At 40.9% G+C, this 18,486-nt stretch overlaps 1 protein-coding gene across 3 annotated transcripts in view; it reads right to left on the reverse strand.

The window, feature by feature from the left end:
* Positions 1–12,942: 12,942 nt before the first annotated feature.
* SEC23IP (SEC23 interacting protein) overlaps positions 12,943–18,486 on the reverse strand; it is a 44,069-nt gene continuing 38,525 nt past the window's right edge. For 2 of the 3 annotated variants that reach the window (XM_061192680.1, XM_061192678.1), the window contains exon 19: positions 12,943–13,836. The gene's annotated coding sequence lies outside the window, so the exon portion shown is untranslated. Of the gene's footprint in view, positions 13,855–18,486 lie in introns of all 3 variants that reach the window. The other variant, XM_061192679.1, reaches the window with a different exon arrangement.

Below are 18,486 nucleotides of genomic sequence, written 5' to 3' on the forward strand. Positions count from 1 at the left end.
CAAATTTAAATTGGGTCAGGGTAGTGAGAGTGGCAATCTTTACTACAAGGAAAAAAAAAAAAAAAAAAAAAAAAATCCTTTAACCCATCCAGGTGTTTTATTTGACCCAATCAAGGTCTGATTTCTCTGGTTCTTCAGAAACTTTTCTAACTTTAATGTTTACTTCTTCCTTTGAAGGGCAAAGTCCATCAACTCTTGTACATACTTAAGGAGATTAATTTTTAAGCTCTCTCCTCTGATATAAAATGTACACCACCTCCTCTCCTTTCATGTCAGTTCCCACTGGGGCGAGCCAGGCACAAAAATTTGAAGAAGCCTCAGCTATTATTAAGGAAGAAATACATGGCTACCAATCAGGCTGAAGACATGGGTCAAGGAGATTTAAAAAGAAACTCATTCATTAATTCCATTAATTCCTGTATGTTAAACACTTTACATCCATGAGCTCATCTAATTCTCATAACAACCCTAAAAAGTGTAAGTAACTATTATAATCCTTATTGTACATTTTAGGGCTGTAAAGCTTCAAGAAGTGAGATTACATGATGAGTAAGTGGTGGAACAAACAAAGGCAATCTCTTTCCAGAGCCTGTGCTCTTAGCCATTACCCTATACCCCATCCAGCCCCTCAGTGGGAGACCTGCCAGGGCACAATAGGCACTGAGTGTTTTTCCCCTAGGATTATAGACAAAAGTGCAGCGAGAAGAGAACTCCAGCTCTGGGTGCACAGAGACCTTACTAAGGGCAAAAGCTGGTCCTTGCAAAATGTTCCCCCAAAGAGAGATGTGTCTGGTAAGAATTTAAAGGCAAAGCTATGTAAGCAATTGTGGAAATTCATAGCCATGGTGCTGCCCATTGAGGTGAAGACATTCCTGTCAAGTAGTGACTTAAGCAGTGATTTTAAGCCACCCAGCATTTTACCACAATGTGCCTTAGTGTGTGGTTTTCTTTGTATTTATCCAGCCAAGGGTTTATAGTGCTTATTGAAACCATTCATCAGTTTTGGAAAATCCTCATTATCTCTTAAAATATTGCTTCTGCCCTATTCTCTGTCCTCCTTGCCTTCAAGGACTCCGATTACACATATTTATATCTTCCATCATATTCCATATATCTCTTACACTCTTTCCTGTGTTTTCTATCCTTTGCCTCTGTGAGCATCAGTCTATCTCTTTCTGACCTACCTGCCAATCCACTATTCCTCTCTTCAACTATGTCTTATCTGGTGTGAAACCCACTGCTGAATTCTTATCTTCCATTGCTATATTTTTCAGTTCTAGAATTTCCATTCAGTTTCTTGTATATCTCCAGTTCTGCAAAATAAGTCTCCAAATTGTCATCTAATTTCTTGACAATATTAATCACCGTTATTTTAAGTCTGTGTCTAATAACTCCAATGTCTGAATCTACTATACATCTGTCTTTACCATTTTTTTGTCTGTTTGGTTTTGGTTTTCAGTCATATAGATTGGTCATTAGGTATGAAAAATTATACAGAAAATTTGAAGCTCTGGGTGATGTTATCTTCCTCTCCCCAAAAATGTATTTTTCTTCTTGCAGGTAGTTTGGAGAGGGATAGATCACCTTACAACCAAGGATTAAGCTGATTTAAACCTGGGCTTTAGTCTTTGTGAGGGCTGCTCTACTTCTGGTTCATCCTTATCTGATGGAGTAGACTGTTAGAAGTCCCAGCTGAAATCCTGGGGGTATTTATAAGAATCCCTCATCCTTGGTGTGCCTTAAACTTTAATTGTTGTCTCCTCAGTCATAAGAATGTCAGAAGAGCTCAGCTTAGTAGCATATCAGTTGGCACTTTCTGCATTGGCAATTACCTCGAGGGGAGAAGTGGCACCAAATGTCAGCCTTCCCTTCTCTCTGGGATCCTGATCTCTCAAGTCCTTGCTTCTTTGGTACGTCTCTGCTACCTTCAAACATTTTTCCCATCTATTATATTTTCTAGTTGTTTTTGGTGGAAGGGCTGGTGTACAATAAGCTAGCCCACCATTACTGAAAGTAGAAATCCCCCTCATCGCATTGCAACTGAAAAACGTGATGAGTTGGGTACTAAAAACCTGGGTGGGGAAAAAAGCCAAAAAGGAACAAGAATATTCTGGAAGGTAAGATTTCTTGTCAAGAGGCAACATTGGATGGGCTACTCTGCTCCCCCTCTTCCCCTCTCATACACATAATTTGGATTTAAAAGATTTTGGAAGGTAAATAGAGAGTCTGAACAGGTTTGTGAGGAAACAATACCTAAAGCCAATTATTACATTTCCTGAAATTAAAGTTTTATGTCCAAAGGCAAATTTCATTTTTAAATAAGAGAAATGCCACAGGTACTACAAAAGGAATTTAAAATATTGCTAATGCTAACACTGGCTACATAAGTCAGACCAAGTTCTAAAGTAAGACATATGCCTTGAATGAAAACAAATGAATGCAATACAAATCATATACACAGCATAAACAAGATAACTCAAAACTTCCTGAACTAGGGAGCCTTTCCAGAAGATTCAAAAAGGTTCAGAAACTGGATCATTAGGTTTACATGGCATCCACTGATCAAACCAGTTTGTGGTTTAGACACAAAATACCACCTTTTGGTTAAAAAAAAAAAAAGCCAACGTGTTCTAACAGAGGAATACCTTCTAGAATTCACATTTCCTATAACTGTTTCATTTTTTTTTAATTCAGCTTTTTAGCAGGATTAATTTTTGGCTGAAAAACAGAAAAACCACTTTACTAGATAGCTCAGTGACTGAGAGTTAAATCTACTTGAAGTGTAAGTTTGGGGGGGATACCAACACTACCATTTAGGGAACAGAATCTTGAGGGTGATTTTGAGCCTGCAAAGAGGTTGTACAAAGACTCAAATAAAATCAAGTGAAAAAAAAAAAATCAAGTGAAGAAAGTCTGATTTTCTTAGCAACTTCCTATTTCATTTGACCTCAGAGAAATCTTATATCTGTTCAGTGATTGAATTTAAAACCTAATTCAAATGTTCGCAAAGCTTTCTCTGAAAGGAGGTTCATCAAAAGGTTGATCTATCTGATGTATCTTTCTATCCATACACACACACATTTATATACATATATATTTGGAAAATTGGAAACAATCAAAAAAATACATGACTAAGTAAAAATTGATTTGATTTTATAGAAGACTGTTTTCATAACATAGAAAAAACTCAAGAAATAGTAAATGAAAAAAGCAAGTTCCAAATATTATAATGTGATCCCATTTTTACTAAGGAAAAGTGCAAAATGGTGAGGGTGGAATACGTGTGATTGTTATTTTCTCATTTATGCTTCTCTGCATTTTCCAAATTTTCAAATCCAACACAATGCCAAGAGCTATTTCATATTTATACTTTTTGAGGCCTGTCAGAGTTACCTATATTTATAAATAATGTACTTCCACACAGAAACAAAATAGTGCCACAGAAGAGGACTGGACTTGGAGAAGAGTTGAGTTCAAGTCCCAGCTTCACTGTTCACTCCTCTGAGTCACTTTGGACAAGTCATAGCACCTCTGGGAATCTCGGTTCTCTCATCTATAAAGATGGAGGGACTTCCCTGGTGACACAGTGGTTAAGAATCTGCCTGCCAATGCAGGGGACACGGGTTTCAGCCCTAGTCCAGGAAGATCCCACATGCCGCGCAGCAACTAAGCCCGCGAGCTACAACTACTGAACCCACGTGCCACAACTACTGAAGTCCGTGCGCCTAGAGCCCATGCTCCTCAACAAGAGAGGCCGCTGCGATGAGAGGCCCGTGCACCACAATGAGGAGGGGCCCCTGCTCGCCGCAACTAGAGGGAGCCTGCGCGCAGCAATGAAGGTCCAACGCAGCCATAAATAAATAAATAAATACATTTATTTAAAAAAAAAAAAAAAGATGGAGATGCTTATCCCTGTCCCACCTTCCTCCCTTAATTAGTGCGAAGGTCAAACACAAAAAGTTCATGAAAGCCTTCTGCCAAGAGGAAAGTGAGGTTCAATAAAAGGAATAATCAGTAACTACCAAAGATGCTCTTAAAGTTCTTGTGGGTCTGACTCAAGCTTATAAAGTTAAAGGCTCTGTATTTTGCCTCAGAAAAAATATCCATCATTGCCACACACCTGTTCCCTCATGTGGGACAAATGTGGGACCCTGACAAAGCACCAAAGCAGGAGTGTTGGACAGGTAGGTAGTATCAGCCCATAGAGAGAAAAAACAAGATGTTTTCACAAACCACTAGAGTGAAGAAACAACTGTCCCAGGTCCCTGGTGGTACCTTGTCAACAGTTACATGAAGCAGAAGAAGACAAGGTAAGGATGTAGTGGGAGAGACATCCACGTATGAAGACTAGGGTAATTTTTTTTGTTTTGTTTTTTTTCTTTTTTTAAAAAAATTAATTAATTAATTTATTTATTTTTGGCTGTGTTGGGTCTTCGTTTCTGTGCGAGGGCTTTCTCTAGTTGCGGCAAGTGGGGGCCACTCTTCATCGCGGTGCGCGGGCCTCTCACTATCGCGGCCTCTCTTGTTGCAGAGCACAGGCTCCAGACGCGCAGGCTCAGTAATTGTGGCTCACGGGCCTAGTTGCTTTGCAGCATGTGGGATCTTCCGGACCAGGGCTCGAACCCGTGTCCCCTGCATTGGCAGGCAGATTCCCAACCACTGCACCACCAGGGAAGTCCCCTATAGGGTAATTTTTTTAGATGATAACACCCTCCTCTGCCTTCCAAATCCACTAAAAAAAAAAAAAGAATCTTGGGACTTCCCTGGTGGTCCAGTGGTTAAGACTCCGCGCTTCCACTGCAGGGGCACGGGTTTGATCCCTGGTCAGGGAAGTTCTGCATGCCATGCAGTGCGGCCAAAAAAAAAAAGAAAGAATCTTGATCAACAGGCTGAAAGAGTTTGTCCAAACATTGGAGGAAAAGTAAAAGCTTGAATTTTCATCTTACTTTTAAAATTTTGCTTTCTGTACTCTGACCACAATTCCACCAGTTACTTATTATGTGATCCTGGACAAGTCACTCCATGTTTCTGACCTCTGTTTCCTTATCTATAAAATGGGCCTGTGCCATTCGTATGCCACAAATATCAGAGTGACCTATGAAGCTGTTATTCCACTTGGGATTCAAGGTGGACACAAATGGACTTGGACGCAGGAGACCAGGACTCCAACGCTGGCTTTGTCATTATCTGCAACGGCGACCAAGGCCCTTCCTCTTTAATGCTCAGATTGCTGGGAAGGGTTAGAAGGATTCCTGAGCCCCCAACCCAGCCACAGTTCAAGCTACGCACATCCACTGTTCTCCCAGACTGGGCTGTTTATATACAAGTGGCCACCCTCCCCCTGCAGTGGCATCTGTGCTAGGACACCACCTCTGTCTGACAAGTTGAACTTGCACAGATAGTGCTGCCAGCCTGCCACTGACAGCGATGCAACTGGGCTGTTTTTATAGTTACAGAAATACATAGATTTACATCGACCTGTCCACGGGCCCTTACTGTCCAATAAGACTCCTTGTGGCCAAGACTAGAAATTTGTGAAATTCCAAGTCTTCCTCCCTTTTCTCCTCCAACTTCTTCCCAAACTGACCGCCTAATTTTAACAACACTGAACATTTGTTTCCAGATTTTCACTCTTTAACTCTCCCATGATGAACAATCCAGTGTATATAAATCTTTGTCTATTTTTTTTAAGACTCTATTTCTCAAAGTGAAATTACTGGGTTAAAAGGTACAGACCATTTTAAGGCTCTTGATACATACTACAACAAATTGTCTTCTGGAAAAGAACAAGCAATTGATATTCCTGCTAGCAACGTATGAAGCTGTGGGCCCATCCTTTTGTTTTGTTTCGTTTTGTTCATTTGCCAGTATGAGCAGTTAAAAAAAAAAAAAATTCCCCCCTTTTACATTTTAATTTGTATTTTTGAGATAAGTCACAAGGATGAACATTTTATTTCAAGTGTACTTGTTTTGTTCTGTTTCAGTGAATTATCTGTTCATGTCCTTTTCGTATTTTTTAAGTTCATCAAAGAAAATCTGTGAAGCAATTCCTTCCATAGCTAAACAGGGTGGGAGACTTAACTCTAGACACAAAAATAAAAATGTGAAATTGATTAATGTGAAATGAAAACTTTAGCTAAATATCCTGTTAACACACAAATTGGTTACAGAAATTAAAGCATATACACTTCCATTTTTGTAAAATAATTTTTACCTTAAAGCAATTTTAAGAAAAATTGATCTTTTTCTCTACTTTGCCATTCTAAATCCACCTTATGAAAAACTGTGACTTTTCTTTAGATGTGACACTTTTAGTCAAAATGAAACAATATAAAATAAAATTCAAGAGCAAAGTAAAATAAAATAAAAACTAACCACTTTAAAGTTGGCTGGGATCTGAACTATACAAAACTAAACAACATCCATAAAATGAAAACTTCTTTAAATATTCATTTCCCTTTGGGGCCTGGCAAATGGGAATTTAGTTCCAGTTTACTGCACACGATCACTCTTGCAATTCAAGAAAGTTCTTTCTGGAATTTTAAGATATGCCAAGAGTAGATGTGATGTTCCTCTTTTTAAAAAAAAACAACAAAGTTTTCACATTTTTTCATTTAAATTTTATTTACTTATTTATCCATTGCAGTGGCTTCTCTTGTTGCAGAGGACGGGCTCTAGGAGCACAGGCTTCACTAGTTATAGTGCGTGGGCTCAGTAGTTGTGGCACACGGGCTCAGTAGCTGTGGCTCACAGGCTCTAGAGTGCAGGCTCAGTAGTTGAGGCGCACGGGCTTCGCTGCTCCACGGCACGTGGGATCTTCCCAGACCAGGGCTCAAACCCATGTCCCCTGCATTGGCAGGCGGATTCTTAACCACTGTGCCACCAGGGAAGTCCCTTGATGTTCCTCTTTCAGTTCCAAAGAAAGTGGTGACAGACATGACTCTACAATCCAGCCAGCAGACTGGATTTAATTCTCTGCAGATCAGCAGCACATGTTGGACTGGAGACACCGAGGATTCAGAAACCTTCATCTTCACATATTTCTTCTGGAGGAGACTGAGGCTCAAACTCATCAATTCAGAACTCATCAGATTTGACAACAGTTGAGGTAAACTATAATTTTCAGTTGGCAAAATATTGTCATTTTATAGAGAATAAAACTCCACAGGCCCCAGGCAATAAGAAGTCATGAAAGAGGGAGAGAATCATACACAGTCATCTGAAGACCACGGCCCTACTAGATTCAGGGGTTGACAAAACTGATTTGGGAAAGAGGAAAAAATGTGGAGACGGCGAGGGCTTGATTCTGCAATTTGTTGGAAAATGAAAAATGGCATCAGAAAATGAATTTTGAAAGAAGTTAAATGAAAAGTATTTGAGCTAAAAGATATGAGGTATAGTCTCAAAAAAAAAAAAAAAAAAGTAACTTCCTATTACAACTGTATGTTTCCAATATAAGACTGAAGAGTTTGCCTACCCAAATGCTGAATAACAAAATCTCTCCCTTTCACACATGACCCAAACATGACCTAAAGAAGTTCTAATGAGAACTTCTAATGACAGAAAAGCTACTTCAGAACTGGCAAATTAAGGATTTCTGGAAGCCTGTCTAGTAAAAGCTATCATGGGTATTATTTAAAGAAACTAAGTATTTTGACACAAGATACGGGGGTGGGGGGTGGATTTTATATGTATCTTTCCACAGGGAAAGCTTTGTTCTTTTTTATTCAGAGGAACAAAAAACATTAAATACAGATCCTTAAGGTGAAAGTGAACTTCCAGCCTAAAAAGGACACCTTGCCAGGTAACTGCACGTTTAGAAATGGGCATCTCCCTCCGTCGCCAGCCGCTTGCTGAAATCTACTCATGCAGGTGCCTTCCTCTTACCTAATGGATGCCCACGAGGGTCCAGGTGTAACTATGAGAAACTCTCTCACGTTCCCACTGTGTTTGGGGAGGGGTGCAGGTTGAGGACAGCATGGCAGAGGCTGTAGGTGTCAGGGAAGAGGATGGAAATGGGGTTCTTATTCGCGTTTCTGTGCCCTCGGGGTTTGCCTCCCTTTGAGGGCAGAGAATGGAGTCCCGTGTTAGTCGTTTTCCCCTGTTGAACAGTGCTTTTTGAGTTAAGACACCTGAGACCAAACCAGGGTAAAACAAATGTCAATCAAACATCACTGAGCAGCACTGGTACAGGGGAAGCAGGCCCACTTAGGGATTCTGGAGGGTGGAGGCTTTGCGGAAAAGGTGGGAGCCCGAGGTTCTGGTCTGCTGCAGCATCTGGAAAGGATGATAATGGAAGAGCAAATTGGGAGGATGAATGACCAGCTTGGTTCCTACAGAGGGAGCAGCAGGCAAGGCCGGAGAGAGGCTGGGAAGCAGAGCAGGGAGAGCCACCCAGAGGTAGAGGGGAGCTGGAGACGGCTTCTGAGGACAAGCTGGGAGGGCAGAGGATCCAGGATGGACTGCAGAGTTAGGGCGGTGTCTCGGCTGCCTAGGCTTAAGGAAAGCCGGGGTGATGGCAGTGAGAATGGAGAACCAACCCCAGAGAAACAATAAAACCTGGGGGCGGTCACTGAGACACTCAGGAGGGCACACAAGCCAGGACACTTCTACAAACACTCTTTTGTAAGGACAAAAGACCCTTTTTGCGTTTATCCCTTCCTTTTCAGTTCAAAGAGTAGCAAACATCTAGGTCCTGTTTAGACCAATATTTGGGAATCTTCATTAACACGAGGTTTTACGCCCCACATTAAAAAAAAAAAAAAAAAAAGAGCACTTCAGGCAAAAACAACAGAGCAAATTATAATCTACATCTCCTAAAACTTATCTTTTTCTTTCAAAGGTTATCCTTTGAAAATGCTTTTGCTTGTGAAAAAAAAAGCGGGGCGGGGTGGGGGTGGGGAGCAGTGTTGTGACTGCCTAGCTGTTTCCAGAAAGAGGCAGACAGTCAATTTGCAAGTATCCTTCTATAGTAGAGGTTTCCCTTTATTTTTGAGGCTTAAGCGCACTTTATTCTCCCCTGCCATTAACTGAGTGCCCCTGGCAAGATGGCTAGCTTCTATGAGCTTCAGTTCTCTCATCTGTAAAATGGGGAGAATAAACCTACCTCCATGGGGCTTCTGTAAAGATTACATGAAAGAGCTTGCACAGTGCCCGAAACACAGCTGACACTCCAAAAACACGAGTTCCCCTCCCCAGTTCTACTCCAGGGAGTAACATTCAGAGAACTACCACAGCCTTGTTCACCTGAAGTTTCTTCAGGCGTCAGAAGTGCTGTTCAAAACACCTTTTCACCTCCTGGGAAAGAGAAGCAAACGAGTCTCAGAGATACAGCTGAGCACAGGCTTTGAGGGGCACAGGAAAGGAACACCTCTTAGTTGGTAGTAAGTACTTCCCAATATTCCAAACCATGCTCCTTTCAACAAGAGTGAATGCTATTAAGTGACTTACAAAAAGAAAAGGCACCACAAGAAATGTTGTCTTTAAAACAACTTTAATGAAAACCATTCTCAACACATTCAAACAGCTCTTTTTGTGTTTCATGAACAACTTAATCTCTTCCAGTTGCCCCAACAGGTGATGCTGTTTCCCACCGCAGGCCTTTCCACCTCTTGAATGCACTTTCTTTCCCGCCTTGTCCCTGGTTGCCCCTGCTTACCTGTCTTTTAAGTTACAGAGAGGCCAACCCTGGCACCCCTACTGAGGCTAGGGGAGGGGTACGGACAGGGGGATTCACTACACCATTCTCCACACTTTTGAGTATTTGAAAATTTCCACAATAAAACCTTTCAGTCACTCTTTAATATAAGAAATGAAAGAAAAACATGGTGGGTCATCCCAGGTACACCAATTCCACCTGTCCATGAACCTGAACTGCAGCTCACCCCCTAGCAAATATGCAGCACTGCCTACTTTCTCATGGATGCGTCCTTGCTAATCCCTGGTCTGTTTTACAGGTCGCTGTAAGTTTCCTATATTGGACACACATTGTGATCGTTTACTGTCATATTAAGTGTGAATACTGCCCAAACAACGTGTTTCACTTGCTTTGAGACTGAAAGAAGGAAGCACTGAATGTCGAGGCTGCACTCTCTCACGAGCGCCCACTAGTGTCAACAACAACAACATGAAGTCATTCTCAGAGTTCTGTGGGGCTGATAGGTTTGGGGAAATCTGCAATAGCGTTGATGTTTAAAGCAGGAAAATAAACATCGGGGAGAAAAGAAGGCAGAATTTAGGAAGACAAACATGTTTTCTGGATCCTTATCCCAAAAGGAACTTAGAGAATCAAGGCATGTAGAAGTTACTCAAAGGTGCTCTCCAAGAGTCCCACTGATCTGTGTGAAGACAGTCACATGAGCATTACCATCCCCTGCGCCCGCCCCGACTGGCTCCACAGCTCCTGTCCTCCCTTCCAGTCACCTGCAGACACCTGGGCCCCTGTGAAAGATGCTTAGCCCTCTCTGGCAGCTCTCAGGGACAAAAAGACCTGGCCAAGGGCAACCCAGGGAGGGCTGGAAGTGGCAGTGACCTAGCAACAAAGACGTGGGTCTTCCCTGAACCTGAGCGTTCGTGATAAAAAGAGTAGCAGTAGTGACAATTAGCTAATGTTCTGAGTGCTTACTATGTACCCAGCATCGCTGTATGCTCTTCACTCATATTTTCATTTAAGCCTCACAATAACTCTATGAGGTTGAGGAATTTCATGCAAGAGGAAACTGACCAAAAATCAGAAACACTTTGCCAAGAGGTTAGGGGAAAACTATCTTGCACGGGACCCACAGCTAAGAGGTAGAGAGCTTGGACACAAAGGCAGGTGGGCACCAGAGCTCTTCAACATGCTGTCAAGTTTTTGGTAAGCTCACTTCAGGGGTGAAATACCAGGACAAGACTGACAACCTGTTGCAAGTCTTATACAAATACCAAGGAGAAAAGTCAACTGACAGTCCATCCGGCGCTTTGCAGGGAGACGGACAACAGCAGGAATGCCGTGTCAGCACCTCAGCTGTAAAGAACTGAATTCTATCAACTCACCTTAGAGGACCCGCCCTGGGGAACTAACTCATACTGACTGCTAGTTATTGCTACAATGAGAACCATTAACTTGGAGGAAAACCAGAACATTCAGTGTCTGCAGCTCAATTCACCCTGTTCCCAGATGGCAAAATCTACATGGGAAACAAGTCACCACCAGAACGTTGCTCGGTAAACACTAAGGCATGACACCTCAAGTCATAAAAACCTGAAACAACGGTAATATAAATACCAAGATCAACCACTCTGGAATTTCCTGGACAGTCCTGATCTCCAGCACTCTATTTATAATATTGTGAGTTGCTATTTTGCATATATGATACTCCCTGCCAGGGTAGTGATATCTATGCTCTAATGTCCTCATTTTCAAGGGTCTATGTAGAGCACACCTTTCCAATAACATACTTACGTCAAAAATCAATATAATCTGTTAAGTCCTTCTACTATAATCACACTCTGGTTTTGAGAAAAATCCTTATCTGGTGGATTCATGAACCACACAGGCCCATCAGACTTGGAAAGGAGTTTCCTCTCATTATGGCCACGTTAACAAACCAGGCCTAGGTTGACCTCACTGGTTTTACGACGACCCTTTGACCTTCAGTTTCAGACACTGATGCTTTTTAACTTTAGTCCCAAACTCTGCACAGGAAACAATTTCAGAATAACTAGCAACTTGACTTTCCTCATCTGAGGAAGATGAGGGCATTAATCCAGGTTAGGGCTGGGTAGGAGCGTCCCAGGAGGGGACGAGCTACTGGGGAAAAGGAGGAGGTCAAGCTTTACTCAGCGGCTATGCTCTCGTCTAGTTTATATACTGAAATGTGAAAAGGGTTCAGCTACTTTTTAAATGTTTGCAAACCACTGACCTGAATGGCCATTCTAAGGTCTATAAGTATTTAATTCTATTTCTGATTTTTAAAATTGTTTTATTCGACAAATATTTGGAAAGTGCCTTACTTTGTGACAAGTCTGTGGTAGCACTGGTGGTTACCACAGTGAACAGTACGCTAATAAATACAGACTCTGCCCTCAGACCTATTACTGTTTTGGCTTTGGGTTTTTTTTTTTAAGAAATTGAAGAGTGATATAAACTCTGTCCACAGCAGAGTTACCCTACAAAATTCTATTTTATATTTTCCCAGGTGTTAAAATCACAAGATTCCTAAAACTGAGCTGGTACACATTTCTACTATGGACACTGGTTCAAGTGTTTCCTCCCCTCTGCCCAGTATTCAGAAGATACAGGCTGAATAATACAGACAAAACCAGTTGTAAGTTGAAAAATCAAACTGGATTTTATTAAAATATACATAAATAACCCTTATTTTTCTTTATTTCATCAGTTTGGGGAAGTTAAGAGGAAATTAAGTGAGAGGTAATAGCACTGGTGTAGAGAAATGAAGGCCAAAAGGGAGTCAGTGAAACTGTATTCCAGCCCAGATCTGCCACCCAGCAGCCTGAGAAAGGCATTTAGTGTTGTGTCCTCGGCTGCATAATGAGGTGGTTGGAATATATGCTGTCTGGGGTCACCTGCAGCTCAAAAACTCTACTGTCCTAATTCTGTCCTAATTATTAGGAGCAAATGCTATAGTTATGTATTAACTACAGAGCAGGTGTTCACAATGAAAAGTAAATGACCACTGAACTCACAGGAATACTTTTAAGGAAGACAAGAAGAATACAGAAGTTTTCTGCTTTAAAAAAATGCATTGATGTTAGTTTTATTCACACTAACTAGAATATATACACAAAAAATGTGTATCATATGTGGCTTTCAAAAAATTCTATGTTCCATGAGAACTATGTAAACAGTGTAAAATGTTCCTACTGCATAACAAAAGAAAATCAGCATTCCCACGTAGTATTAGGAAAATATTTAGATAATTTGAAGTTACAGTAAAACAAAGTAAAATATCACAGAACAGTCTTTTCATGAAATAGAGTTATAGTCTAAAAGCCAATACAGTTCATACTTTCAAATACTTTGGTAGAAGTGAAATTAATACAAAGCAAAAAAACCAAAATCCAAAAAAATTCTACTGTGGTTCTCATATTGATTGGAACTTTAGCAATGAGGCAACTGCACAGCTACCTTAGATGACAAAATGACAAGATGACAAAACTTCTCGTTTGCTCCCCACTGCTGGTGGCAATGATGCTGGGAGAGCACTTCACAAGACTTCTGTGAAGTGTGGAGCATCTCACTTCCTTCCACAGCTCTGCTCTCAGCAACAGCCTGGAAGGCTTCTTAAAGACCGCAGTTCAGCTTGGAATAGAAGTGATCTTGGTTACTTCCGCTAGCAGATACAAATGACCCCGCATTAAAGCAGCTCAGAACTATAATTCACATTTAAAGTAGAACATAAATTTTTAAAAAACTGTATTATTATAGTTTCTCAAGAAGTCCATAGAACATACTACATTAATAAAAAAAAAAATGCAAGTTTAATAGCCCACTGACAATAGTTTTTTAAGAAACAGAAACAACCGTCTGCATGCTACAAATATTTCTTCATTGATATCACATATTACTTTGACAACTGTACAACTGAACTAATCTGAGGAGTTTTTAACTGCATCATTTTAATAATTTCTTTTTCTCATCTATACAGTCCAAATGTGGTACTGATTTATTTCATTGTCTTTTTGTTCTGTATGTTTTCTTTTAAATGAAGCCCTACATCTGAGAATTACAGCAGAGTAACTGTCGGTGAATCACATTTCTGTCATCCATCACAGGAGCAGACTGGGGATGTCCTCTGAGGATTTTCTCAGCAATGTAATTTATACTGCAACTTTCTGTAAAGACAAGAATGTCTTTAAAAGAAGAAAAAGAATCCTCGGTCAGCTTTACAAACTTATAGTAATAACACAATAACGCACTGTCGTTCCTTTCTGAATTAAAAGAACAAACACACTGTCAAGTGCCAAACAAACACTGCAAACTGCCTCTGAAGAACAGCCTGTGAGCACAAGTCCTCAGACAGGCCTTCTGGAGGGATGAAAGGGCATCAGGGAGTGTTTGGTGAGATAAACTAGCCTGATAACCTTCATAACAAAATGAGTATAGAAAAAAAAAGACAAAATATAAAGTGAATTATCTGTTGGGTTAATCTGAGGCTCTTTAAAGAACAATCCTAAAAAGGGTTAAAGGGCAGAAAAAAATTATTCAGCAAAATTGTCTATGCTTGGGCTTCCCTGGTGGCGCAGTGGTTGAGAATCTGCCTGCCAATGCAGGGGACACGGGTTTGAGCCCTGGTCTGGGAAGATCCCACATGCCGCGGAGCGACTAGGCCCGTGAGCCACAACTACTGAGCCTGCGCGTCTGGAGCCTGTGCTCCGCAACAAGAGAGGCCGCGACAGTGAGAGGTCCGCGCACCGCGATGAAGAGTGGCCCCCACTTGCCGCAACCAGAGAAAGCCCTCACACAGAAACGAAGACGCAACACAGCCATAAATAAATAAATAAAAAATTAAAAAAAAAGTCTATGCTTGAATGAACCAAGTATAGAAGGATTGTTAATATTTTAAATTAATTATTTTATAGTACCAGCGTAACATTGGGAACTAACTACTTGCCTAAATTTTACAACCACGTATACGAAGTAAAACAATTACAGTGAACAAATCATGTGTGAAATGAAAGGTTCTTAATTTTTCATATCAGATGTATCACAATCCCAGGACTACTATTGTTTGGACTTTGTTTCGTTTTGTTTTGTGCAGAGAGAATGTCAGGGGAACTTAAATCATTTCAAAATTCATTTGGAATAATAGCCAAGAACACAGTATACCAAGAACTTGCACTGCCAGATATTAAAAACTTTCACTGATTCTAAGACAGCATCAATTGTAAGATGCAATATTGTTTTATGTACCATGCAAAGAAAAGATGTCCAGGGAATGGAATCTAAAAGGAGACAGAGACCCTCGCAAAAAGTGGGGAAACCAAATGGCAACAGCCTCAATGAGGGGTAAAAAAAAAAAAAATAACAACGCTTCCTCCAGAAGAGAAGACAAAGAAGCCTGCATACCACTTCCTTGACAACAGGAAGAGGGGGAAATAATTCCTTGATATTTGCACTGGTACCTCCACCCCAACCTGCCTACAAATTTTGTGCTCTGAGTTCACACTACCAGCAAAGGCCAAGAAAATCTCAAGCAGAGAAATTAGCTTCAACAGACTCAGACTGGTAGTGCCCCCAAGTGACTAGCAGAAGAAAACTCAAACCCTCTCAGGGAGAACTCAACTTCCATTAAGGCAACAGCTGATTTTTAAGATGCATTCCATATTTAAAGATGCTAAAATGTGGAAAATACATAATATGAAATCAGATAAATCAGTTATTTATCTGGTAGGCAGATAAATAACTCAACAGAAGAGATGTCAGAAAGCCAAGAAAACAAATATTGGGCATATGATAAAAAAAATGTCAAACAATAGCACATGATAAAAACATAAAGCCAACGACAAAAGGGTACACTGTTCAATATATGGCACAGGCAAAAAAAATTAACTATTTAAGAAAAAAGTTAAATCCCTCTCTATACCATATCCTTCTAACCTATAAAGTTAGATGAAAAAACAAAACCATATAAGAACTAAAAGAGAATAAATATAATTATCTAAGTAATAATCTTAAAAGACTGGCCTACATATTTTTTTTTTTTTAAACTTTGGGTTTATTTATTTTATTTATTTATTTATTTCTGGCTGTGTTGGGTCTTCGTTTCTGTGCGAGGGCCTTCTCTAGTTGTGGCAAGTGGGGGCCACTCTTCATCGCGGTGTGCGGGCCTCTCACTATCGCGGCCTCTCTTGTTGCGGAGCACAGGCTCCAGACATGCAGGCTCAGTAATTGTGGCTCACGGGCCTAGCTGCTCCGCGGCACGTGGGATCCTCCCAGACCAGGGCTCGAACCCGTGTCCCCTGCATCAGCAGGCAGACTCTCAACCACTGCGCCACCAGGGAAGCCCTGGCCTACATATTTTTAAAACATGCTCCCCACCCCACCCCTCAAGAATCCAAAGCATAAAAATAAAAGGCAAATGTCAAACTGGAAAAAAATTTGCAATGACCAAAGGTCAATACTCTTAACTGTCATAATTATAAATCAACCAGAAACAGAAATACCCCACCCCACACCGCCAGAAAAATGCACAAAGGTCAAAAACTGGCAACTGGGACTTCCCTGGTGGCACAGTGGTTAAGAATCTGCCTGCCAATGCAGGAGACACGGGTTCGAGCCCTGGTCCGGGAAGATCCCACATGCCATGGAGCAACTAAGCCCGTGTGCCACAACTACTGAGCCTGTGCTCTGGAGCCCGCGAGCCACAACTACTGAGCCTGTACGCCACAACTACTGAAGCCCGCGTGCCTAGAGCCCGTGCTCCGCAACAAGAGAAGCCACCGCAATGAGAAGCCCGCGCACCGCAACGAAGAGTCGCCCCCGCTCACCACAACTACAGAAAGCCCCCGCGCAGCAACAAAGACCCAATACAGCCAAAAATAAATATAAAATAATAAATAAATTTTTAAAAAAACAAAAAACAAAAAAAACCTGGCAACTTACAAAAGAAGAAATGGCCAATTAAATACATTAAACATGCTCAATTTCACTAGTAATAGAAATACAAAATAAAACAATGATATAATTTCTAGCTATCAAATTAGCAAAACTTTAAAAAAAAACAGTAATACCCAGTGTGGGCAAAAGGGTGGCCCACTTTTATGGATGGCCGCTATGAAACTTCAGCAACCTTCCTGAAATGCAACTTTACAACAAATACAGATCAAAAGCCTTTTAAAAATGTTGACTATCCTTAGTTCTAACAATGCTATGTCTAGGAATTTATGTCAAGCAAACAGTCAGAGATGTGCAGAAAGTATGTATAACTACATGTCAGAATTATTTATAACAGTGAAAAGTTGGAAAATCACCTAAATGTGCAACAGTGGTAGATAAATTAAGGATTTTAATAAATAGAACTATAAAATGAAATATAATGCAACTATTAAATATCCATGTATCTCTGAAGCACTGTTCATACTAGTAAAAGATTAGATAACCTATATGCCCATCAGTAAGGGATGGTTAAACAAATTACGGTGTAACAGTCAATGGAATACTACACAATTACTGAAAAGAGTAAGGCGGCTCTTTTGTTCTGATATATATTCTTTCTGCCTGAGATGATCTTCCTCTCCCAGATATCCACCTAGCTCACTTGCTCAAATGACATTCTATCAGTGAGGATGTCCCTTGCTATTTTATATACAACAGCAACTTGTTCCCATCCCAAATGCACTCCCTCTCGCCCTTTTCCTGCTGCTCTATTTTTAACCATCCAGCACACTTCCATTGTTTATTTACGGTCTGTCCTCCCCCAGAGGAAAGAAGATCCTTGAGGGCAGAGGCTGTTTGGTCCACTGCTGTGAACCCCGGGGCCTAGACACTAGTACCTGGCACTTAGTAAGTAAGGTGTTCAGCAAATGATGCATGGATGATGGGTGGATGGATGGATGGGTGGATGGATATGGGAAAATCTCAAAGATACAAACATAAGAAGCGTGTCTTATTTTGCTGGTATTTGTCTTTTAAAAAGGAAAAAAATCATGTATGTGTTAGCAGATGTCTGGAAGGATACACAAAACTTGGAACGCTGGTTGCCTCCGGGCAAGGACACTGGGGAAGAAGTGTAAGAGGGAGAGCCCTCTCTTCTGTCACTTCTAAAAGGTGAACCAGGGACTTCCCAGGTGTTCCAGTGGGTAAGACTCCACGCTCCCAATGCAGGGGGCACGGGTTCGATCCCTGGTGGGGAAACTAGATCCCGCCCGCATGCCGCAACTAAGAGTCCACATGCTGCAACTAAGACGCAGCGCAGCCTAAATAAATAAATAAATATATACATATATATATATATTTTTTAAAAAAAAAGGAACAGTCTCTTCCTAAAAAATAAATAAATAAAAGCTGAACCAACTGTATGTATAACCCACTCAGAAAAACAAATAAAAATGGTAAATACACACACACCAATGTTGTAGGCTGAGGTGGAAAAACTATACAATATACTGGTAAGTGGAAAAAAAACAGGCTACAAAATAGCAAATAGTATGAAATACACCGATGAGGTGGGTGGACCTAGAGACTGTCATACAGAGTGAAGTAAGTCAGAAAGAGAAAAACAAATACCATATGCTAACACATATATATGGAATCTAAAAAAAGAAAAATGGTTCTGAAGAACCTAGGGGCAGGACAGGAATAGAGAATGGACTTGAAGACACGGGGAGGGGGAAGGGTAAGTTGGGACAAAGTGAGAGAGTGGCATGGACATATATACACTACCAAATGTAACACAGATAGCTAGTAGGAGGCAGCCGCATAGCACAGGGAGATCAGCTCCGTGCTTTGTGACCACCTAGAGGCGTGGGATACGGAGGGTGGGA

The sequence above is a fragment of the Eubalaena glacialis genome, chromosome 1, assembly GCF_028564815.1.
Source record: "Eubalaena glacialis isolate mEubGla1 chromosome 1, mEubGla1.1.hap2.+ XY, whole genome shotgun sequence".
Lineage (NCBI taxonomy): Eukaryota > Metazoa > Chordata > Mammalia > Artiodactyla > Balaenidae > Eubalaena > Eubalaena glacialis.